General features: G+C 35.6%; 1 pseudogene; it reads right to left on the minus strand.

The window, feature by feature from the left end:
- Positions 1-9,829: 9,829 nt before the first annotated feature.
- Positions 9,830-24,044, minus strand: LOC127870065 (uncharacterized; annotated as a pseudogene).
- Between the last annotated feature and the right edge of the window lie 1,535 nt (positions 24,045-25,579).

Below are 25,579 nucleotides of genomic sequence, written 5' to 3' on the forward strand. Positions count from 1 at the left end.
CCATTATCTATGATTGTGTGTTATAACTCCCAAATAACCATTATTTATGATGTTGTGTTATAACCCCCAAATAACCATTATCTATGATATTGTGTTGTAACCCCAAAATATTTCATAGTTCATTTTATTTACATTGGTTTCCTTTTTTTACTGGCATCCGTGTGCAGTTTTCATTAAGGGAACAGAACTGTGTAGGTTTTAAATCTGCTTCATCTTGTAAGCGTAATTTCTTATTTTTCTCAACTTCAAGGGGAGATGATTCTGAACTTATTCTTACGTTGCTCATTTACACAGGGGTTGAGTACTCATTGATATGAAAACACTGTTAAAGTTTTAACGTGTTTACGAAACCCCCCACCCTCTCACACATATATTTAATGGGCACAATAAAATATAAAAAATATGGTGTCAATAAAACAGCATGTTTATTTAAACTAAAATGTCTACATCAAAACAAAAAGTTAACATAGAACACAAATAAAATAATTTAATTCTACTGGGGCTCGAACCTTAGGCCTCTCACATGTGAAGCGAGCGTGTAACCACTACACTACGAACCGCTTGAAAAATCACCTTCTAACTAAGATATTAATAAGCTATTAATAATCGGTTTAAATGTAAACCCGGAAGTTTAAACGCTGGATAGTGAGCGGGGTTAAAGGTCCATACCAAAGGGTCCATACCACTAGTTACGGGTCAGGCCTGCGGCCGCGTTTATGTGGTTCTTATAAAAAAACTGTAGGAAGACTTGATGGTAATGAGACTGGGGTGCTGTGCTGGTGCTCCTCATTGATAAGCGGCTGCTTCCTTTATCAAGACTCATTATTACAATTAATAAAACGGTTCGCGCTTCGCGCTCTATAGCGCCTTTATTAGTAACTAGGTGGTTGCTAGGATAGTGGAACAAAGAAGGTTTTAATGTGTTTACGAACCACCCCCCACCCTCTCACACATGTATTTCATGAGCATAATAAAAACAAAAATGGTTACAATAAAACAGCATATTTATTTAAACTTAAATGTCTACATCAAAACAAAAAGTTAACATAGAACACAAATCAAATAATTTGATTCTACTGGGGCTCGAACCTTGGACCTTTCACATTTGAAGAGAGAGTGTAACAACTACACTATGAAACCGCTTGAAAAATTACCTTCTAGCTAAGATATTAAGGTAGTGGGAGCCTAATGGGTACTTTTCCAGAAACACTCTTTGTTATTATTTCCACATAGTAAATTGCATATCACAACTAATTGCAAAATTTTAAAACTTTTTACCAGCCGGTTAACTTTTTATACTTGGTTGAATACACCTACACCTTGACTCGGTTGGGCGTTTTCTATGGATTTACCCTATATCCCAAATATATATAGTTTTTGAAAAGGGATATACATATATTTTGACAACTAACTTAATAAACGTACTCGACTGGATTTTGTTTGTAGATAAAAAGTGGCATTGAAAGAGAATTGTGCCTTTGATTTCCAATAATATATGCACTTATCTGAATAAAATGGCAAACACGACAACAAATGGTTCAGTGACAAAAAACTTTAATACGATTTATGTCTCTTGTAGTGTGATGAAATACATATATTGTACATATTAATTTAACACAACATATTTTCTACACACTGAATGAATTTCAGGAAGTTTTACCGTTCCTATCTCAAGAAATTATACTTTGAGTATGGCTATCCCAATTCATTTTTACGCAATGAATTTAAGTATAAATTTGTATATCACTTCTTTTTGGGGGTTTTCTAGTTGCTTATTAAAAGCTACAGTTATAAACCATGACATATGAAGAAATTTAGCTAACTTTGAATTAATATTGATATAATAATACATTAACAAGAGCACTGCATAACGGGTGCCACGCTCGGCTGCGAAAGCTTGTCAGAATTTATTTTTTTAGAGGTCACAGTGACCTTGACCTTTGACCTAGTGACTAAAAATGAGTGTGGCGTGTAGAACTCATCAAGGTGCATCTACATATGAAGTTTCAAAGTTGTAGGTGGAAGTACTGTGATGTTAGAGGCAAAGTTAAAGTTTTATATTAGAGGTCACAGTTACCTTGACCTTTGACCTAGTGACCAAAAAATGGGTGTGGTGTGTAGAACTCATTAAGGTGCATGTACATATGAAGTTTCAAAGTTGTAGGTGGAAGCACTATGATGTTAGAGGCAAAGTTAAAGTTTTATATTAGAGGTCACAGTGACCGTGACCTTTGACCTAGTGACCCAAAAATGGGAGTGGCGTGCAAAACTCATCAAGGTGCATGTACATATGAAGTTTCAAAGTTGTAGGTGGAAGCACTGTGATGTCAGAGGCAAAGTTAAAGTTTTATATTAGAGGTCAACGTGACCTTGACCTTTAACCTAGTGACCCAAAAGTGGGTGTGGCATGTATAACTCATCAAGGTGCATGTACATATGAAGTTTCAAAGTTGTAGGTGGAAGCACTGTGATGTCAGAGGCAAAGTTAAAGTTTTATATTAGAGGTCACAGTGACCTTGACCTTTGACCTAGTGACCCAAAAATGGGTGTTGCGTGTAGAACTCATCAAGGTGCATGTACATATGAAGTTTTAAAGTTTTAAGTGGAAGCACTTTAATTTTAGAGCCAATGTAAAGGTTTTAGCACGACGGCGGACGTCGGACGGCGGACGACGAAGAGGCTATGCCAGTACCTCGAAGTTTTCTCCGAAAACAGCCGAGCTAATAATACAATCTTGAGGTCACCTAAAGTCAAAAGGCAACATATGAATACAGGCGCAGTTCACCACAAAATGTCAAAGTTGTCCCAATATTACGTAGCATAAAGATGAATAAGTTATCATGTTTCTTTAAACTTGTAGCACAATAATATTTAAATGATATTTTAATAAAAACAGCCAGATTAATGACAACTAGATGTACATAATTTAGTATCAGTATAAAGCCATTGCGTGATTTTGACTGGCCGCGTGCCATTTGGAAGCCATATTATCTCGTTCCGTCACTTTTCGTCACTGAAAAACTGACCGATTTTATGGACCACTTCAGATAAAATATTTTTTTTTGCGTTTGTGACTTTATGTAGTCCCTCATTGTTTTTAGCAATGACAGTATCCCTAAAGTCATCCTCTCCGGAACTAGAAAATATAACTTTCAAATGACACAAGGCCAGTCCATATCCCGCAATGTTTTCAGCTGTTGGTCGCTTTAGAGTTCCTCTATGCAACAGCACGTCTAACACTCTAATGTTCTTTGCCTTTAAGGCTTTTCATGACATAAACATACTGATTTATGGATTGCAGTAACAGTAAAGATGTGGGCCATATCGTCAGTAATTTTACATGTTTTAAGCAAAGATCCCAGTGCTTCAACATCATCAGGAGCGCTGTGGGCGTTGCAGGTTGCCTGTAGAATACGTTCACTAGATCTCCCTGTTTGTGTGACTGTCCAGGATACGATTTTTGAAAACCGGCAAAGAGTCAACAAAACTGCTTACACAATTACAAAACGTTTCAAAACGGTGTGTGTTCAGCAATGCACTTACCAAAACCGGAAAATCAAACCTGCGCACATTATGAGCAACAAAAATGGCTCTGGGAAACTTTGCAAGCCACATCATACAATCATGTAGAGAAGTTTTAATTGATACACTATCAACTTTTCCACCATTTACACGCATTATGCCATGATCATCAACAGAGATGCCAATCACTTTCTGAGCTTCGGAAGAAATTGGCACTGTTGTCTTCACATATGTCGAGAACTTAAAACCCGTCTTCAAATGCACAGCAGCAATCTGAATAATATCAGGCATAACTATACCTCAAACTGAAAAACAAAATAAATTCACACAATGCTTCTTTCAAAAACTTATGATTCCACTTTAAGTTTCATTCTGACGCCTTATATGATCGTTGGTTATGAGAAAAATCAATGTTCAGCGCAACAAGCACATTACATATTGACAAGTCGTTGAACTCAAATGATCGCTTGTGAAAAGAATTCACCATTTATAGGAATAGCTCCGAATTTTAATATACCTATGCTTCTGCATAAGATTTATTACTAAAAGTAATGAATTTATTTAAAAAAATTGTAATATTTGGAATAGCTTTTAATATTTATAATAACAATTACAAATATTTTTTAAAATGTGCCTGCCCTTGGGTTCTAACCAAAAATCTTTAAAAAAAATGCAATTTTACCAAATTATGAACCCAGTGCCTTTAATAAAACAATCATTATTAATATGTTTCATGTTCATCTGAAATAGGAAATAAGAAGACAGTTGATGAGAAAAAATACTAAAATTTGGCACCAAAATAGTCAATAACATTGTATTAAAAGTTAGTTTTTACACTTACTCCATTTCTTTCTCATAAGCATCAATGGCAGCCTTGAAAGACGACGCAGTTGAGATTTTCTTGATGGCCTCCCCAGCACGAGCCTCCATCTTCTTAAGATTTCTATTTGCAATAAGCGTTATGTTTACAGTGGTTAGGAAGTTTTTTACCTTCACCGGCCTGCCCAAACTGACTTTCATTGCTGAAAAGAGAATTGAAAATGATAAGAACATGAAAACGAAATAAGGCCGTAGTTACTTAATAATGACGTCACAATGTATTTTCATAGAATCCATTCGTATCATCATAACATTATTAAATAACACGAATGAGCAATCAATTGGATTTAACAACACAACTGCGAAACTAAATTTGAAAACTGAATATGATGGACACCGGAATGTTTCCTTATATATTACACGATAAACAAATATTCACTGTGAATGACACTTGGAATTTTAAGGGGTCTGAAAGAAGTCCGAAGATCAATGGCAATTGTACAATGATTAAACATTGATAGAAATGGCAGGTTGAAAAATGAAGACATGTGTACCTGTTCCAAGCTTGGTATTTACGTCAAAGCATGGCATTCCCCTGATCTTGAGATGGTGTTTCCCGATATGTGTCCTGAGGATAATCCTCAAGTGTTTATCCTGTGGGTTAGATCCTTCTACTGTCCGTTCTGCCAATGTTTTTTTTAAATATATGTACCGTTACATAAAGATAGCTTCAGAATTGTCAAATTGATGGGGTCAAACTCATTTGTATACGTCCATTTGATAAGTGCCTCTGGTCAACCAACACGAAATCCATCACCAATAAACTATGTTATCTTGTCACAATCTGTTATTAAAGCAACCTTAAGGCAATCGCGTACATGCATGTATCAAACATAAAACACTAAATTAAAAAGGTATTTGCTATGCAACATATTAGGCCGCCTAATTACATTATGATTGTTGATGCATAAGTTGAGAATATCTGTAGTGTTCTTTCTTATGAATATGTGATAGTATACAATATATTTTAAATATATTTATTATCGTTGTATGATTGAATAAACTAGTTATACGGGTTTTGAAGGTGGTGCATGTTCAATGGTTCGGAAATCAAGATTTCCCCGTGCAATTATTTGTAGGTTTGGCCATTTGAAAGGCAAGCAGGGTAGAGCGTGAACGTAATTAAAATCGTTTTATTTATTTGATCAACCACATTTAATGGTGAAATTTGAATTACATTTGTACTGTTTTGGCATTGACAATTTGTGAAATACGGACAGTCAGAACGATAAGCATGATCGCATCGCCGGCGGGGACAGGGCTGACCCAGTGGATGGACAAACGGAGCGACCACGTGGTAGGCCCTCGGTGGATAGGAAAGCATTGTTTGACGTGTTTGGCTTATTTAGAAGCTACTTTAATTCCCAGTTATTGTTAAAAAGGGAAATTTCAAGCAATAAAGTACGTGTTTCTATGATGCCTGTTATAGGTTTTCTAGCAAGGTTGATGCCCATATTTCTTTATTCTCAAATCGCTTGTAGACAATCATTGGCTAGAGTTATAACACTTGATCCAGATAGCTTATGTATATCCGAATTAAGATTTTGGTTAGATCGCATAGATGGCATACAATCAATACCTCTTAGTAAAACTACATGTGTCGAAGTATTAACAACTCGTTTTTTAGTTTCAGGCGTTTTTTTCAAGCAAAGTTCTTGATATTCGAATGTAACTATACTATATGTTCGTTCTTATGTAAAAAATATATTGGTGATATGAATGTTTCGACAGTTTTGCTATAGTTATGGTATAGTTGGGATTTTTCACGTGTTTGTATTTGTACTAATGATTAAATGGATATTGTTTTGTATGTATGACAAATATGAATGTATAGAAACCATGTTTGGTGAATGTTTTATTCGACTAGTACCGTTTGAACCAGGTGCTTACGAAGTAGTTTAAAGTACATGAGGTATGGAAATTTTGCAAAAGAGAAAGCAAATGACACGATATTTTTCTAAAGGATAGTACTTGCAAAAAGAAAGGAATGGTTATAATTAACAATTTTAAAATTATAATACTTTCGTAAAAGCAAGCAAAAGAATGTAACTTTAAATTGGAGAATACTTGCAAAAAAGAAAGCAAGGAAAACGGTTTAAGTACAGAAAGTCAATTTATGATATTAATGTTTGCTGTTATTGGAAATGGTTAATACATTTGAAAGACGCCTATCTATTCGAATGAAACTATAATATACGTGTGTTCATATGTGAAGTGGCGATACGCATTTTTCGACAGGTTTGCTATACTTACAGTATAGTTGGGATTTTTCACGTGCACTTATTATTAAATTGATATTGTTTTGTATGTATGTCCATTATGAATGTATAGAAACTATGTTTGGTGAATGTTTTGTTCGACTTGTACCGTTTGCATCGAGTGCTTACGAATTCATGTACAGTACACGAGGTATGGGATATTTGCAAAAAAAGATAGCAAATGACAAGATATCGTTTAAGGATAGTACTTGCAAAAAAAGCAAGGGTTTATTAATAATTTTAAAATTATAATACTTGCAAAAAAAGAGCAAGGGGATGTTGCTTTAAATTGGAGAATACTTGCAAAAAAAAAGAAAACAAGGGAACTGGATTTAGTACGGAAAGTCAATTTATATTATTATTGTAAGCTTTTATTGGAAATGGTTTATACATTTGACAGATGCCTTTAAGATGGGCCGTTGGATCAACAGAGAATATCTTCGATCAGAATTGCAAAAGTCGCAATTTTGTCAAAACATCAAAGTCGGATACCACTTACAAATACTATCATACTTATTTAAAGCATATAGTGCATGGTGTAGAAAGTACGAATTTAGTCCTTTGCTATCTACGGATAATCATGACATTCTGTTTTCTGCTATACTTAAACATTCATGTCCGTCTGCCTCAAAAATTGTATATGGAGTTGTATATGGAAAATGGCCTCATACAATTGCGGGATTTTGTGATCCTTGCGATTCTGATCTGGTTTTATTTGCTCAAAATTGATTGATAAGAGCCAATTCAAAACCCCCAGTTCAAAAATGTGCAATATCTATAGAGAATATGAATGTGATTGTTAAACACTTTGGAAACTCTGATTCTTTATTAGATTTGAGATTTGTCACAATGTGTTTGGTATGTTTTTCAGGTATTTTAAGTATTAGCGAATTAGTTTCTTTAAAAAGTGCGATATTGAATTGTTTGAGATTGTGCTAAAGTTAAAATTTTAAAAAGTAAAACGGATCAAGTGTGCAAGGACGAACAGATGACAATTTGTATAACTAATTCAGATGTATGCCCTGTATTCTACTTGAAAAATGATCTTGGTAGCAGCTATTCCAGATATTTCAAGGGAATTTTTGTTTACGAGCATAAAACATTGTAAGAACATGAATAAAGACATTTTACTTGGTTCAAAGCAGATGAGTTACAGTAGACCACGAGAAAGTTAACACCACAAACTTCGTGGCATTGGACTCAATCCTAGTGTTTACGGTTTGCATCCATGTCGGTCAGGGGAGCAACTGCTGCGGTGTGTCTGATAGATTGTTAAAAAAACATGGGCGGTGGAAAACTAATAATGTTAAGGATCGATACGAGAGAGATTTGGATAAAACACAAAATATTGTTTTGTTTCTTTTAATTTGGGTTTACAAATATATATGGTACTTGATGTTGTAAATTGTTTACTATACGTCATACTTTGCCCCGCTCTTTTTCTGTCGATAAAATACCCTGCTTGTCATGCTACCTAAACAAATGTGTTTGATTTTATTCTAAATGGTTAGATGATTAATTATGTATGTTTGTCATGAAATGTAATGGAATATAAAACATAAATGTATTTATTATCACCGTATGAATGAATTAATTAGTTATACAGGTTTTGAAGGTGGTGCATGTTCAATGGTGCGGAAATCAAGATTTCCTCGTGCACATATTTGTAGGTTTGGTCATCCGACAGGTAAGCGGGGTAGAGCGTGGACGTAAATAAAATCTTAATATGTATTTATACTATGTGTGTTAAAAGATTAATATTATGTTGTATGTGTTTCAGTGAGTTTTACGAGAGCCAACTGATGACTTGAGACAGAATGGGGCATTTGTTCCGGACATTAACGAATATACGTGTTATACTCTATTTTTCTCAGTTCTGTGTACATGGTATTATAGAAGAATACTTAAATGTTTACGATATGGAAATAGCTGATTATGTGCAGATTTCTCTTACATTAGAGGTCTCAGGAGGTGATGAAGGCACGTGACACCGGTCTTGAGCAATGGGTCCTCATACGTCCCCCTGGCATTAAAAGTAAAACAAACAAAAAAAAGAAAAATGGCAGTAGGGTTGCGTATCCCGCTCGCGGTTAAACCTGAATCGTTCATTACTGCCGATTTGTGTTTGGGGTTTACATGAAGTCAAGTGTACTTCCTTGATTGGTGGTGGTGGATAAATCTTGCAAATATCGAAACTGATTTTTACAAACTAATGTTCCTCTTTGTGAACTTTTTGCGATTGGCGTGGTGGATGGGCAATGGGGGCGTCCTGTGTGCGCTTTGGGCATCGGTAGGAGCGGGCGGGTTCGGGCCATGGTGCCCATGGGCTTGCGATTTTGAATGGTGTAGTTTAATTGTGCTCTTGTGGGATTTTGAGTTTAAGCTTACCGTCTGATGTGTTAAATAATATTGCACTCTCCGAACGCCACAAATGTGCCGGTTTAATTATATATTTAACGACTTATTGAATTTATTTAGTTTCGTTTCAGTTCCTATATCTATTGGAAGGATGTCGCAACGTTAACTGACGTCTCGACTCTTCAATTAAGCTGTGCCATTGAGATCGAGCTCTGTTGCAAATTTCAGACATACGGTTGTCAGTAGTATTGTAATTTGCATTTATGTGTAGAAAGACCAGTTGAATAAAAAGACCCTGCTTGTCATGACATCTAAACAAATGTTTTTGTTTTTATTCTAAATGGTTAGATGATAACTAATTTATGTTTGTCATGAAATGTAATGGAATATAAAACATAAAATGATTTTGAAATGTAACATACATGTTGGTTTTGTTGTTGTTACCTTGCTGACACGTGGCTTTAATTCCAGTTGAACATATGGGCAGCGACGTGAGAAAATACACCTTATGGTAAAAAAAATCGATTTTGAGTTTTATACTTTTTCGAGTAGTTCAATGATTCCCGATTACAACGGTATGTCTACTTTGTTAATGCGTTCAATATTGATATTGATATGAACGTTTATAAAATACGTTGTTAACGTATTTTAAAAGCGACGTCGAAAAAATTCTCCGCGACGTTATTTTAACTGACAAAGTACCATGTTAACATGAAAACAAACAAATGAGCTGCGAAATGTTTCAACTACACTATGAACTGATTTAACCGTATTTTCAATTTAATACTTTTTTTTAAAGTCAAAATCGATATTTAGTAGGCTTTTTTATTCGCATTCCGCACAAAAGGTCGCAGTGTCCTCTCGAAGAAGGTTTTCCTTGCTGCACTCAAACCACCCGGCTGAAGAACCCGTGGAATCTCTTGAGATTCAAAGCGAACGTCTTTATTTTTTAGAATGTTTATTTCTGTCTCCTCCGCACCAGCCGCTGTTTTGACAGTGACGACACCTGGTTTGTCTTCCTCAAACCTGAAGTACTGGAATTTTCTGGAATGAGACAAGAATGCGTTTACTATTTACGATAAATCAAGTGTGCAAGTGCAGCGCCACGTTTTCTATAAAATTATTATATGTCTCTATGAATCTTAAATCATTAATCTGTTTTGACATGTTAAATAATTACCTTATGCCGATTACGGACTTGAAATTGTGTCCAAGAAACTCCTTCCAAGCGCGCCAGGACCACTTTGGATAAGATACAGCCATGTTACCTACGGAAGACCCTTCTACTATTTCTGCAAGGTGTTCTCTGGTTTCACAATCATGGCGGCGGTACTTCATCTTGATGTGCGCGAAACCCGAGTCGACTAAACACCTTGCATGTCCTGTAAAATGGTACGACTCATTCAAGTTTTATATTTATTTAATACATTAAGTTATTAGTGCATACACACTATGTCAGGCAAGTGCAATACTAACACAATTTAACACCACTTGGGTTATTGTTGCAATGACCTATCGATTGATTATATCTGTAAAAAGTATTTGATCTTAATAAAGAAATGTGATTTGAACATTTATTTTAAACTAATTGCATCAAGGATTTTACTTATACATGTAAGCAATAGACATACTATTTATGCAAACGATTTACCTGGAATTTGCATTTGGTATTCTATCTTCCTGTGTTTCCCTGTCATGACCCTCCACATTAAATAACCAACGACAAACTTGTTTTTGTTCTGCCCTAGAAAATAAAAATGGTATGTAAATAAATTTCTCAACACGGTTTTGTCTAAGATATACGTAGGATGTTCTTTATTTAAATGAATTACATTTAAAGTCTTATCTTAGTCGGTCTTTTTATAAATTAGCGCATGCTAATGGATAGATGAGAATATGCGTAAAGTGTCGTCCAAGATTAGCCTGTGAAGTCCACACAGGCTAATCAGGGACGACACTTCCGCCTAAACTGGATTTTCGCTCAAGAGAGACTTTCTTTAAATGTAAAAATATCATAAAAGCGGCAAGTGTCGTCCTTGATTAGCCTGTGCGGACTGCACTGGCTAATCTCGGACGACACTTTACGCACTGCATTAAACGCCGTTTAAACTATGCCTGTCACGTTAATGCTATCTAAAAAAAGACAGGACAATCCTACATAGAATGACCCGCCCGCTTTACTGAGTAAAATGACTTTGGATGGCCGTATAAGGTCGGTTTTACATCCGACTCATTAAAAAAAACTGCATTTACTGCATCGGAAAACAAAGTGACTCCATAATAAAGCAAAACGACAAATATACTATTAAAACCGTGTAGTAAATTTTATATGAATTAATAAATAAGTAAAATCCTCAAACTTCCATAGTGTTACATTATCAAATAAATCACGCACCTGGACAGTTATCTGCATGGATGGACGTCGTTTTCCGTTTCATAATTTGACATCACCCAGTCTAGCATAGAAATAACTGAATCCGGTCCATGAGCCTGGCTGCCGTCCTGTCCTATGGTCTGGTCCTCATCAACCAGAAAATTGATCTGTTTCCTTTGGCCATCTATCCGTACTCCAAATATATGGACCTTCCGCAAGTTGGGGAAGTACAGCGGTCCCGTCTGGCGTGCATGGTGGGGCATAGTCACACTTTGACTGAAGTCAAAGGTGAAGTGGACAAAATTTTCTTCTGAACTCTTACGCAGGCATTCATTGTACACTTCCATTTCCTGTAATGGTATGAACAATACCTATCACTGTTAAAATATAGTGTCTTTCAAACTACCTGACTCGATCGAAAAGGACGTGACTCTAGATTGTAACAATTTGGGGTTATGTCATTTCCGATCGACACTGAAAATATAGTCTTTTTATATACTACTCAATTTAGATTGTTCGCAAATATGACTAGACAAAAAACAATTCGCATTCGCTTGCTTCTATAACGTCTTTCTCAAACGAGATTTATGATACGCGCGGTGACTGAGAAATCCAGATTTCCATTCTGAAATTGATTTCTTCAAAACGTTTAAAATAGCGTCATAGACTGCAATTTTAATGAATAGTAAAGAGTAAATTTATTTAGTAAACAAATTGTGTTTAAAGAAGGAGTTGCTTATGATATTTCTAGATGATCATTGTGTTGATGTCGTGATTGGTCCGTTTTAAAAATCCTAGAAAGCAATTCTGTGTTCACGATAAGCAAAAACAATTTATTAAATTTTATTTACCGTTTTCGCTTGTAGAATATGCGTTTTCAATGCGTCGACTGCCAACAGCTTCTCCTCTACCGTTATTGCATCCATAACGCCATGGCGCATTTTCTCACACGTTGCGCTTACGTCGTCTCTTGGTGAGGCGATGCGCACATGTGGCAAACAAGTACGCCACACGTCTTTGAAGGCCGTCAGTCTAAAGCACGCACCTGTTGATTTGTGCATGTTGTAGAGTATTCTTCGTGCAGGGCCAATTTGGTTGTTTCCGCAGACAGGTAAACAAGAGGGAAATTGTCAATGCCTCGCGGAGCAGCAGGCTGAGGAATACCCCTTTCATTAGACGTATTCTGTATAAATCGAACGACGCGCAGAACATCGTCATATGAAATGGCATGAGCGGGTTTTCTTCCAGTATTGCCGTGGACTCTCGGCACAACACCCTTTTCACGAACATGTTTTTGGAGAGCCTTAAGTTTGTCTACAGAAATACAATACAATAGTAAGAATGTCTGACGGCATACTACCATTCCATTTACCCAAAATGTTGGCCGAATCTTTTGTCGCTTTTCACCCTTGGAATTCCTCTCGGTGTCTGGTACCTTAAGAAGTGCCATTATACTCAACTCCTTTTCTTGGTTTTCTAACGCCTGTACATCAAGCATATGGGAGAGGACGTCCTCATAGCTGAATTTTGTATTACAACGTAATTGACAGCCGCATCCATTTCTAATAAAATCTCTCGCACTAACTTCTTCATTATGGGTTTCATACTCTACATCGCTGCTACATTCAGCAGAATAATGGTCTACAGAGGATAGGTACGACCTAGCACGACACCCAATGACAACTTCACACTCCTCTTCTAAAGGAAAGTCAGACTGTTTATCACTTTCTTCGGATGTTTCTTCATGTATTTCTTGGGAATTTTTCGGGCGTCCTTCCAAAGTGATCCGAGAGTAGCGATTCCAGTTCCTGCGAAAGCAAAATGTAAAATATTGTGTATGGTGTACATTTGACGGTGAACAATTCTGTTTCAACGAGGTTTGCAATGAATACACGAAAATAAATTGTCACCGCGCAGTATCGAACCACGATCTTCGTTATACCACAAAACGCGATATCTTCATTATACCTAAGTACTACGCGCTTACCGACTGCGCTATGAACACATTCCAAAGTAAGCAGTATATTTAAGATTTATAACTTGTCTTGTTAGTCCGATCTTAATCAACTTGAATATACGTAGATCTCGAATTTTGAACAACATCCATAGGCTAAAAGAGCTTAGCTATACATATTTTAAAATATATTATAATAATCGATATATAAAAACACGAACAAAAAATGTTTTTGATTGATTGCGTTTCCTACCTGATTTTTTTTTGCAAAAAAACAAAGACAAATACTGTGTATTTTTAGAAAGGAATTAAAGGTTTCACGGTTTAAATATAACAAGTAAAAAACATATGAAATTATTCTCGGTTTGATAAATACGGTATAGTATGGTTTATTACGTGTTATTTAGAAGAGAGATTATGGTAATGGTTTAGCGCGAATAATGCACGGGTTTTGTGTGCATGTTTTAGCGCGAAAGCGCACGAGTTTTTCGTTTTGGGGTATATATGATTTGCACATCTATTGAGTCGCCATTCGAGGGTGTATTTGACAGGCAAACGTTATGGAACAAGAAAACGAAAGGGTGATAAAGTAGTTTAGGCAATCATTTGCGAAATACATAGTATTCGGAAGGAGATTTTCGATGAGAGGACTGATTCTCTGCTAGAAGCGGAATGGTGAGCTGGAACTTCGAACAAAGGTCAGACTTGTTGGTTCTGTTTATTGTAATAACACTGGCAACAACATTCCGATTGAAATTAACACAGGTTGTGTTCCTTGTTAACTTTTATGATAAGTATATTCAATAACATGCTCCATATCTTTATTTGTGCTGTTGTTTTTGTTTAGTTCCAATTATTCAGATACATCAATTGATTTGATTATTGGGTAAAAATGAAACTATTTAAGTTCAAAAAGAGGTCGCAAATGTAATGGTCTGGTAGGATTATATATAGGTAAGGCCACATAGTGTGTCACTCCAGGTTGTTTTGATAGCAGAGTTAGATCACTCTCCCTCATGTTTTTACGAACACCTTGCTTTATTTTTATTGTTTTTAAGATATAACACCTTATATGGTAATACATGTGTTACAAGTTTGTGTATTAGTTCCAAACGTATAATTCAACAAACGATTAATAACAATTAACTGCCGTTTTCCTTATAATTCAGCACTATGGTTGTGTGCGATATATGACGTGGTATGATAATGAGCGGATGAAAATTTATGCGAACATATCTTTAAACTATTCAGGTATTCCAATTGTGAATTAAGAATGTAACATCAAAAATCGATACATTACGGAAATATATATTCTATTCATCTATGAAACAGCTATAGAGACTTGTCTTGTAAACTTTTTTCGAAACAGGTTTGTGTTTTGCATATATTACATCTCGTTCGTTGGATATTGAATAAACAGTTTATATGTTATTGTTGTATACAATTAAAAAATTTCTCTAAATTGAATTTAAACATTAATAAGAGTTATTATATTTTTCATAATAATTTAAGACGTTAAGTTTTCCCTGCAAGGTTGGTGTCAATAATGGTGCATGCATATGTGCTTATTAATTAACGATACTTTGGATAAACTGTGGTATAAATTTGGTTTGAAAAGAGCGTTGACAATAAGACTGTTGTTTTAAACTTAGATGAAAGGCATTTATCGGTTTTACTAAATTTAGTTTCGTCATAGTTAAATGCATTTTTAAAGATTAGGTTCTGTAATGATAACAAAAGTAGACCGGATTTATTTGCAATATAAGTCATTTTGTTTTCGTGATAGTTTTTGTTCTTGTTTGGTGGCCTGTTGGCTTGATGTGTAAAGACATTTTGCTTTTATGGTGTTTGGCCGTCTTTTGAATGCCAGTTAACATGTGTAATTTGCTTATCGTTTTGGTGAAAGCTAGTTGACGAGATGTGGATAAACCCAGTTAGCGCGTGTAGTTTGTTAACCAAACTTGTTAAAACGTGCGTTTACATTTACATTTTTGTTTTTATTTAATGTTAAGATTGAACTGTTCGAAGGATATTATATATATTGGAGAACATTAAATGTATGTTATTAAGGGCCAGATTGGCTTATGTAAATTAACCGGTTGGCTCGGGTTGTCCGTTGACAGTTTGTTGAAAGCAAATGCGTATAAGCCAGTTTGCTTGCGTGTCAGTTCACTAAAATGTCTCAAAACACATGTTGAAATTGCATTTACACATGTTTGCGAAGTTTATTTTTTCAGAAGCTGGACAGTTCGAAGAATAAATAATGAATAGTGTAACATTATAGTAAGAGGGCAGCTCGAAAGGTATATTTTGTTTTTTTTGTGTAATTATGTGTTAGAAAATAACTTGTTAAGATTAATAATGATGATTTTATTGATGATGATGTTATAAATGTTGATGATGATGCTAACGTTATTGATGAGGAGGAGGAATAGTTGACAGTATTTTGTTAATGGATAAAACTACATTAACGAATTTTGAGTGAATGAAATTATTTTAGGTTTGATAAATACCGAATGATGTTGGTCTATACATATTATTTAGAAGAGAAAGAGAGTATGGTTATGGTTTAGCACGTAAAAATGAATGAGTTTCTAGGTTTTGCGTTTAATTGAACAAAAACAAGTAACGGTTCAGCAACAGGGATTATTCTCAGATGGTACATGTATTTCTTTTAAATCACAGAAATTCAACTTTGCATCAATACCGGTTTTCGTTGAGATTTGTTTGATGGGTTAAATTCCAAAAATTGACGAGTTTTGCAGCCGACCAAGTACCTATAGCTTTGTATTTGAGTGTGTTAAGCATTTTGTTGTTTTTAAATTAGTAAATCAAAATTAATACGGTGTTCTAGTATATCAATTGAGCTTATGCTATTGGCATGGAAATTTGAGCCAGGGTTCAATCAGTAGCTTAAAGTATGTCTGTGTTGGTGAATTGAACCTAACAACAAATGTCAAGTCGGTAGTTTTAATTTTAACAGCAGAACATACGTATTGATTGTGAGAACATTGGTAAAATGAGTTTGGTATTTGTCTCTTGTGGTCATTGGACCAAGTTGTTTAAGGCCAATTGGCCTGATTTTGAAAGCCAGTTGGCTTGTATGGTCAGTTGACCGTTTTTAAAGCCAGTCTATATGATGTGTGAAAGCCTGTTGGCTTGTGTTGTCAGGTTACCGAACTTTCTTAGAACGAAAGTCTCATAGAATTAACAATATTTGCAAGTTTATTGTTTGCAATGCAGTAACTGGACAGTTCGAATAGTATATTAAGTATTGAAGAACATAAAGGTATGGTTTATGTAGTATGTTATTATTATTACTAGGATTATTATGATGTATTTTAATTGGATGCATTCGGAGAATTGCAAAGCCGGTAGTTAAAAAAGAGCCTATTACATCAGATATATTAAAGAATTTTTATCACACTTTTGTTTCTGAGAGCGATTGTTCTTTGGGGTATTTAAGAGACGTTACAATCTTTTTCTTATCTTATGCTGGTTTTTTAGGATAAGTGAAATTTTGTCTGTTAAAAGATCAGATGTTGTATTTTTAGATACGCATTGTGATATTAAAGTTGAAAAGTCAAAAACGGACATTTTAAGAGAGGGTAATACTGTTCTGATTGCAAAAACTAATACAGACACATGTCCTGTGAAATTGTTTGAAAAGTATTTGTGTGTTGCAGATATTGCATGTTCATCTACTGATTATGTGTTTAGACCAGTTTATTTGTGTAATGTTAAACACTGTTTCAAATTGATTTCTAATAATAAGCATATAAGTTATTCTACTATAAATGATAGTTTCAAGAAGAAGTTAAGTCTATTGGGTTATGTTTCTTCTAAATATGGACTTCATTCTTTTCGTGCTGGTGGAGCATCTATAAGTGCCAATAATAAGACTGTGGATAGACTTTGGCAAAGACATGGTAGATGAAAAAGTGTTTCCACTAAGGACGGATATGTTAAAGATTCTTTGAAAGACAGATTATCGGTGTCGCTAAATTTAGATTAGTGAAAAGTCATTATTAATGTATGTGTGATTTGAAATGTATGATGTGTTGTTCGTAGCACATTTAAAGACACTATAATATATTATTATATAAATGGTTTGGAAATGCTTTTGAGTATTATTAAGTTCTGTGTTTGTGTTGTGTGTATGTTCCTTGTGGTCATTGGACCAATTTGTTTACGGCCATTTGGCCTCATTTGGTAAGCCAGTTGGCTTGTATGGTCAGTTGACCGTTTTTTAAAGCAAGTTGATCTGATGTGTGAAAGCCGGTTGGCTTTTGTGAGTTGACCTTATTTTCTTAAAAAGCATGTTCACATGGAATTAACAATCTTTGCAAGTTTATTTTTTGCAGTGCAGTAACTGGACAGTACAAATGGTATATTAAGTATTGGAGAACATAAAGGTATGGTTTATGTAGTATGTTATTATTATTATTATAAGGATTATGATTATGATATTTTTAGCTCATCTATTTTTTGAAAAAAAATTATGAGCTATTGTCATCACCTTGGCGTCGGCGTCGGCGTCGGCGTCGGCGTTGGCGTTGGCGTCGGCGTCCGGTTAAGTTTTGCGTTTAGGTCCACTTTTCTCAGAAAGTATCAATGCTATTGCATTCAAACTTGGTACACTTACTTACTATCATGAGGGGACTAGGCAGGCAAAGTTAGATAACTCTGGCGTGCATTTTGACAGAATTATGTGCCCTTTTTATACTTAAAAAATTGAAAATTTTGGTTAAGTTTTGCGTTTAGTTCCACTTTTCTCAGTAAGTATCAATGCTATTGCATTCAAACTTGGTACACTTACTTACTATCATGAGGGGACTGGGCAGGCAAAGTTAGATAACTCTGGCATGCATTTTGACAGAATTATGTGCCCTTTTTATACTTAGAAAATTGACAATTTTGGTTAAGTTTTGTGTTTAGGTCCATTTTATTCCTTAAGCATCAAAGCTATTGCTTTCATACTTGCAACACTTACTAACTATCATAAGGGGACTGTGCAGGCAAAGTAATGTAACTCTGACTGGCATTTTGACAGAATTATGTGCCCTTTTTATACTTAGAAAATTGAAAATTTGATTAAGTTTTGTGTTTAGGTCCACTTTATTCCTACAGTATCAAAGCTATTGCTTTCATACTTGCAAGATTTATGAACTATCATAAGGGGACGGTGCAGGCAAAGTTATGTAACTCTGACTGGCATTTGGACGGAATTATGGGCCCTTTATACTTAGAAAATTGAAAATTTGGTTAAGATTTATGTTTTGGTCACTTTACCCCTAAAGTATCATAGATATTGCTTTCATACTTGGAACACTCACAAACTATCATAAGGGTACAGTAAAAGGACAAGTTGCATAACTCTGGTTGTCATTGTTACGGAATTATGGCCCTTTTTTGACTTAGTAACTTTTAATATATGGTTAAATTTTGTGTTTCGATCCACTCGAAGTATCAAGGCTATTGCTTTCAAACTTCAAATACTTACATGCTATCATGAGGTTACTGTACCTGGCAACTTGAATTTTACTTTGACCTTTGAATGACCTTGACTCTCAAGGTCAAATTATTAAATTTTGCTAAAATTGCCATAACTTCTTTATTTATGATTAGATTTGATTGATACTTTGATGAAACTACTCTTACCTGACATACCACAATAGACTTCACCCAAACCATCCCCCGTGCCCTCCCCCCCCTCCCCCCCTCCCCCCCCCCCCTAATTTTTTTTTTTTTTTTTTTTTTTTATAAGATCATCTCACAAATGACCACCACACCCTCACACTATACCCCCACCCCACCCCCCCACCCCCCCCCCCAAATTTTTTTTTTGATTTTTTTTTTTTTTTTTTTTTTTTTTTTAAGATCATCTCACAAATTATCACCACACCCTCACACTATACCCCCCCCCCCCGATTTTTTTATTATTATTTTTTTTTTTCGCTTTTTTGGAAGATAATGTAATAAATGTCCACAACCCCACACTATACACCCCTCTTCACTCCACTCCTCCCTCCTTTGTGATTGAAAATGAGAGTCCCTTCACCTTTAAAAAGAAAATAGATGAGCGGTCTGCACCCGCAAGGCGGTGCTCTTGTTTATTTCCGTTTTAATGTTTATCATTAATTTTGTAAATATTGTTTTATAATATCTGTTTAATTCTCTTGTGCATTATTCGATTGGTCATTTGACCGTTTGTGAAGGCCAGAGTGTGCCTGATGTTGATTAGCCGTTTGGCTTGTGTGGTCATTTGACCGTTTGTGAAGGCCAGAGTGTGCCTGATGTTGATTAGCCAGTTGGCTTGTGTGGTCGTTTGACCGTTTGTAAAGGCCAGAGTGTGCCTGATGTTGATAAGCCAGTTGGCTTGTGTGGTCAGTTGACCGTTGTTGAAGGCCATAGTGTGCCTATTTTGATTGAATTATTGTTATTGCTTTAACAAATGTTTGTAATTGTATCTTTTCAGTTAAAACACAGCTCGAGAGGTATATAACGTGGTGGAGAATATTTGGGTATTCATTATATGTTTCATATTATTTGTATTCTCTCTTTGTTTTATTCGAAAGTCCTGTCAAATACAAGCACTCACTCCTATTTTGTCTTTGGTTTATTATTTGTATGATAATGATAATAATGATGATATGGGTTATAAAGATGATGAGATTTTAATAGTATTTTGAGAATAGAGAATAATAAATTTACTCATAACTATGAGTAAATGAAATTATTCTCGGTTTGATAAATACGGTATAGTATGGTTTATTACGTGTTATTTAGAAGAGAGATAATGGTAATGGTTTAGCGCGAATAATGCACGGGTTTTGTGTGCATGTTTTAGCGCGAAAGCGCACGAGTTTTTCGTTTTGGGGTATATATGATTTGCACATCTATTGAGTCGCCATTCGAGGGTGTATTTGACAGGCAAACGTTATGGAACAAGAAAACGAAAGGGTGATAACCCCGCCCGCCCGCCCTTAATGAGCAAATGTATGGTTAAATAATTGGTTACATTGCTTTTATGTTTACAATTTTGCAATTATAAAGTCTATATTTAGTATATTTTCAGTTCGGTTTTTAGTCCATGTGAGATGGGATCTTAACACAAACCGATTCCTTTACTGGGAAAGACGATGGGTGTATTTTCATTTAAGTCTGAAGCAGCTAAGTTTTCTTGATTATTTTGACTCATTTTTTACTTAATATTGTGTTTGAATGAGGTTTTTTTAAGTTATGGGTGTCATGTTTTTCGAGACTCTCACTTCCTGGAGATAGTACCTCCAGCATATTTATTGAAATATTGGTATGTTTAAAGTTCAGTGTTATTATTTTTTGTTTTCTTTCGTAATGAACGTTTAATTTTAAAGACATTCTTATTGTACGATTACTTAATATTTTCATTTTGGTGTGACTGGTTAGATGTTGAAGTCGGTTTAATATAGCTGTTCGTCATATGCATTTATATATTTCTCGGAATACTTATGATTTATCAACATTCTTTTTAGGTGCTTTATGGATTTTATGGTTTGAGTGATTTGTTTGTTTTTATGTTGATGTCCGGGGTGTGTGCGGGATGCTTTTGATGTTTGTTTGTTATGTTAATTTGCGCAATGAAATTGATAATGTTGTAATTACATTTTTTACTAAATAATACTTAATGTTTACAGTATAATAATAGCTGCTTATTTGTAGATTTCTCTAAAATTAGAGGTTTCGGGAGGTGATGAAGGCACCGGTCTCGAGCCATGGGTCCTCATACGTCCCCCTGCCATTAAAAGAAAAAAAAATAAGAAAACAAAAATGGCAGTAGGGTTGCGTATCCCGCTCGCGGTTTTACCTGAATCGTTTATTACTACTGATTATTGTATGGGGTGTACGTGAAGTCATGTACACTTCTCTTGATTGGTGGTGATGGATGAATCTTGCAGATATAAGCAGCTTCTTTGAACAAATTAATGTTTCACAATTGTTAATTTATAATATTTAAGCAAGTTAGCGTGATTGATGGGCATTGGGGGCGTCCTGCGTGCACTTTGGGCATCGGCCGGGATCAGTTTATTCAAACAGTAACTCTGTTATTTGAGATATATACATGACGTCTAATTTTTATGAATAAATTTGCATTTTTTTCACATGACACACATGTGCATGTGAGGAATTCATTATTACATGCCCTACAGCATTTAAATAGTATCGTTTCAGTTCTTTATACACCTGAACAAAGATGTTACACCGTTTCCAGTCGTCTCGAGGCTCATCAATTGAGCGGTGCCGTTGAGGTCTATATCCATTGCACATACAACACATACGGGCGTCAGAAGAATTGTTTTTTGCATTTATATGTCGAAAGTCCTGTCAAATACAAGCACTCACTCCTATTTTGTCTTTGGTTTATTATTTGTATGATAATGATAATAATGATGATAAGGGTTATAAAGATGATGAGATTTTAATAGTATTTTGAGAATAGAGAATAATAAATTTACTCATAACTATGTGTAAAAAGTCTTACCTGCAATTCTTCTTCTGCTTGTGACATATTCCTTGAAATTTTGACAGTGAACGTGTAAATAAGGTTTATGTACATGTAGATAGATATAGAGAAACTGAATCGTATTTTATGCATAAACAAAATACATTTCGAATCATACAAGATGAAGTTTTGTTACATGCACTACACATCTGTTAACCAATTGTGAAGAATTTTACTGTTGCATTGATGAGACATCCAAAACATAAATTTCTTCATGCTTGCATGTGAGTTCTCATGTTTAGGCCTTCACGTGTGTACATAAAGAAATATATATTTTGGATGTAACCTACATGCCACCATACATTTCAATGTTCTCTTTGATTCAATTATTAAAAAATAATAATTTTTATTTGCATAATTATTATGACGTGGTGTTGAAAGTGCAAAAGATTTTGTTGCATGTTTTTGCAAGGAAATAGTCATAACAAAACTGACAATACTGTAATATGTGCATCTTTTTAATATCTTTTAATTTAAAACACTCTCGTTTGAAATGCATTGGTTTCCTGTATAGGTACAACCCTGAAAACAAAGATTTAAGGGATGTTTAATGATGTCACTTGGTCGGTCACTCTGCACATGATTGATTTGTGGTAATATACTTTCAAATTTCTCAAGCGATAAAATTAAAAATGAAACATGTCATCGAAACATTTTTGATCGTTTTATTAGATAAATGTTGCAGTTGTCTGCAGAGTGGTTGACAGGAAATTGTGACTTGTACCATGGTTAAATTATCCGTTTCAGACGAGTCGTCATAGGAATTTTACATCCCTTTCTACTCCTTGTAAAAAAAATAGTTATTAGACACCATACAGTATTTCTGCAGCATAATTTAATTTTGCATTATTTCTGCCATTTTTATTGTAACGGCCAATTGACGAGTTCCTATGTAGCACACACAATGGGAATGTTAATTGTTGTTGTAAATATACTTGGCTTGTCAGGTGCTTATGAATAATTGGCCTATTCAATGAAATATACTTTCCTTGTCATGTGCTTATGAATAATTGCACTTAACAATAGGAAAAGTCAATAAAAATGGCTTTGCACTTGTATCAATTGGAATTAAATTCCTTACTTTCTTTGTGATAACTTCCTCTAGTGTTTTTTTTTTCAAAAATGATTGCTCACAATTTTAAAGCATTATAATCAAGTGTAAAACTGTGTTGACAACTTATGCCATTCTTATACTCTGTTGCAAAATTTGAAGTCACATCACAATACATGTAGTATGAAATTTTAATTTTTGGTGAATTTTGAATCAACAAATTGAATTATCTTCTTCTTCTATTTCGTCTTCTTCTTCTTCTTCTTCTTCTTCTTCTTCTTCTTCTTCTTCTTCTTCTTCTTCTTCTTCTTCCATGTTATGGCCACCTATCTGTTTTTGACGTATCTAGCTCCTCGGCGTGGGATCATTTCCAGTCTATCCGTGTCTCCCTTTTCGTTTTCGTATGGGTCCCAGATGGTGCAGGCATATTCCAATGATGGGCGGACGAGTGATATATATGCTTGTTTCTTGATGGCTGTGGACGCAATGTTCAGGTTTCTTCGGATGAAGCTTAGGTTTCTGCTGCATTTAGTGATGATTTTCTTAATGTGTTCACTCCAATCTACTTTTTCATTCAGTGTACATCCAAGGTATTTTGTTGATTTGACATTTTCTAAAATGTGGTTATGGAGTTTATATTGATAAGTGATGGTTTTGCGCTTGCGGGTTATTGAGATGACTTGACATTTTTCAGGGTGAAATTCCGTTTTCCATTTATTTTCCCACAATGCTAGTTTGTTTAGGTCTTCTTAAAATTGTATGCAGTCTGTGTCTCCTGATATGCAATGGTATGCAATGGTGTCATCTGCGAAAAGTCGAACCGTAGATTTAAGGCCGTCTGGGATGTCATTTATGTAGTAGAGGAACAGGGATGGGCCGAGGACAGATCCCTGGGGGACTCCAGAGTCCACTTGTACTGTGTCTGAGCATTCTCCATCTAGCACGACTTTCTGTGTTCTGTTTGTGAGGAATGCTTGCATCCAGGCTAATGTCTTTCCTTATATGCCGTTGTGTTCGAGCTTGTGAAGGAGGAGGCCGTGGTGTACCTTATCGAAGGCTTTCGAGATGTCCATTACGAGGACATCGGTTTGGTGGCCATTCTCCATGTTTTGGGTCACGTCGTCGGTGAACTCAAGGAGCTGGGTTTCGCAAGATCTGCCCTTTCGAAAACCGTGTTGTAGTGGGTAGAGTATGTTGTTTGTTTCTGCATGTTTCATGATGCTGCTGGTAACGATATGTTCAAGTAGTTTGCAGCAGATGCAAGGTAGAGATATTGGCCTGTAGTTAGCTGGGTCATTTTTGCTTCCTTTTTTGTAAACTGGTGTTACTTTTGCCTTTCGCCAATCGTCTGGGATGATGCTGGTGTCTATAGAGAGTTGGAATATGCTCGCAAGGATAGGTGCTATTTCTTTTGATAGTTCTTTCAGGACTCGTGGGTTGATGTTGTCTGGGCCTGCAGCTTTGAAGGAATTGAGTGAGTTGAGAAGTTTTTCTATTCCGACGGTGGATATAGTGATTTCAGGAGCAGATGGAGATTAAATGCTGGTCATGTAATTGTTGATCTTGAATTCTTCAGAGGATATGTTGGGACTTTTGGTGAATACTGATTGGAACTGCTTGTTGAGGATGTTGGCTTTTTGTTTTGCTTCAGAGTATAGTTGGCCCTTGTCGTGAAGTCCTGTGATAGAGGAGTTGTCTTTGTTCTTATGTTTGATGAATGTCCAAAGTCGTTTGCTGGTAGAGCGGTTTCCGGTGTCTGATTCTTCTGGAGTTACTATGTTGTCTATGTAGGCCCAGTAGGACTGTCTTAGCTTCTTCTGCAGGAGTTGTTTATGTTTCTTGTATTTGACTATATGTGTTGGATCTTTCGATTTTTTTCTTTTTATTGTGCTTGTCTCTCCTTCTCATTAGTTTCTTAATTTCAGTGGTTATCCATGGCATTGAGTCTCTTGGTCTAGCAATTTTATGTGGAATATGGGTAGCAATACCGGTTTGAATAGATGAGCAGAATTTGTCCCACATGGTATTGATGTTGCATTTGTTGCCAATCATAGATGTGATGGTGGAATGTAGGTCTATCGTATCAGATTTCAATTCTTACCATCGTGCTTTTCTGTATAGAGGTATTTGTCGGGTCTTCTGGTCCAGTTTGACTTGCTGTGCGGAGAATTCAACATATACAGCATGGTGGTCCGAGATGCCTGGATTGTATTTACCCGTTGGACTTTGTTAGGAAGATTGGTGATGATAAGGTCCAAGGTGCTGGTATTCCTTGTTGGTTCTCTTGTGTGAGTCCATTGTCGTCTAGGCAGTCTGAGATGATTAAGTGCATTCGTGCGTGCTGAGTGTTTGGTATTACGGATTTTTTCTCCCATCCAGGCAAGTTGAAGTCGCCTCCTATGATGATTACTGGTTCACCAGATCAGCTGGCTCGATTTACAGATTCTCTGAATTGGCAGAGGCTTGGTTCATTTGAAGTTTACGGATTGCAGTATGAGCAGAGTAGTTGTGTCTTGGAACCCACAAGTTGGATTTTAGCCCAAACTATTTCGCAGTCAGTTTGTAGTTCTGGCATGTCAGTGCTAAGGTATGTGTCCTTGACAGCAATAAGGACACCACCACCTGGTCCTGATTTTCGGTC

This window comes from Dreissena polymorpha, chromosome 2, assembly GCF_020536995.1.
Source record: "Dreissena polymorpha isolate Duluth1 chromosome 2, UMN_Dpol_1.0, whole genome shotgun sequence".
Taxonomy (NCBI): Eukaryota; Metazoa; Mollusca; class Bivalvia; order Myida; family Dreissenidae; genus Dreissena; species Dreissena polymorpha.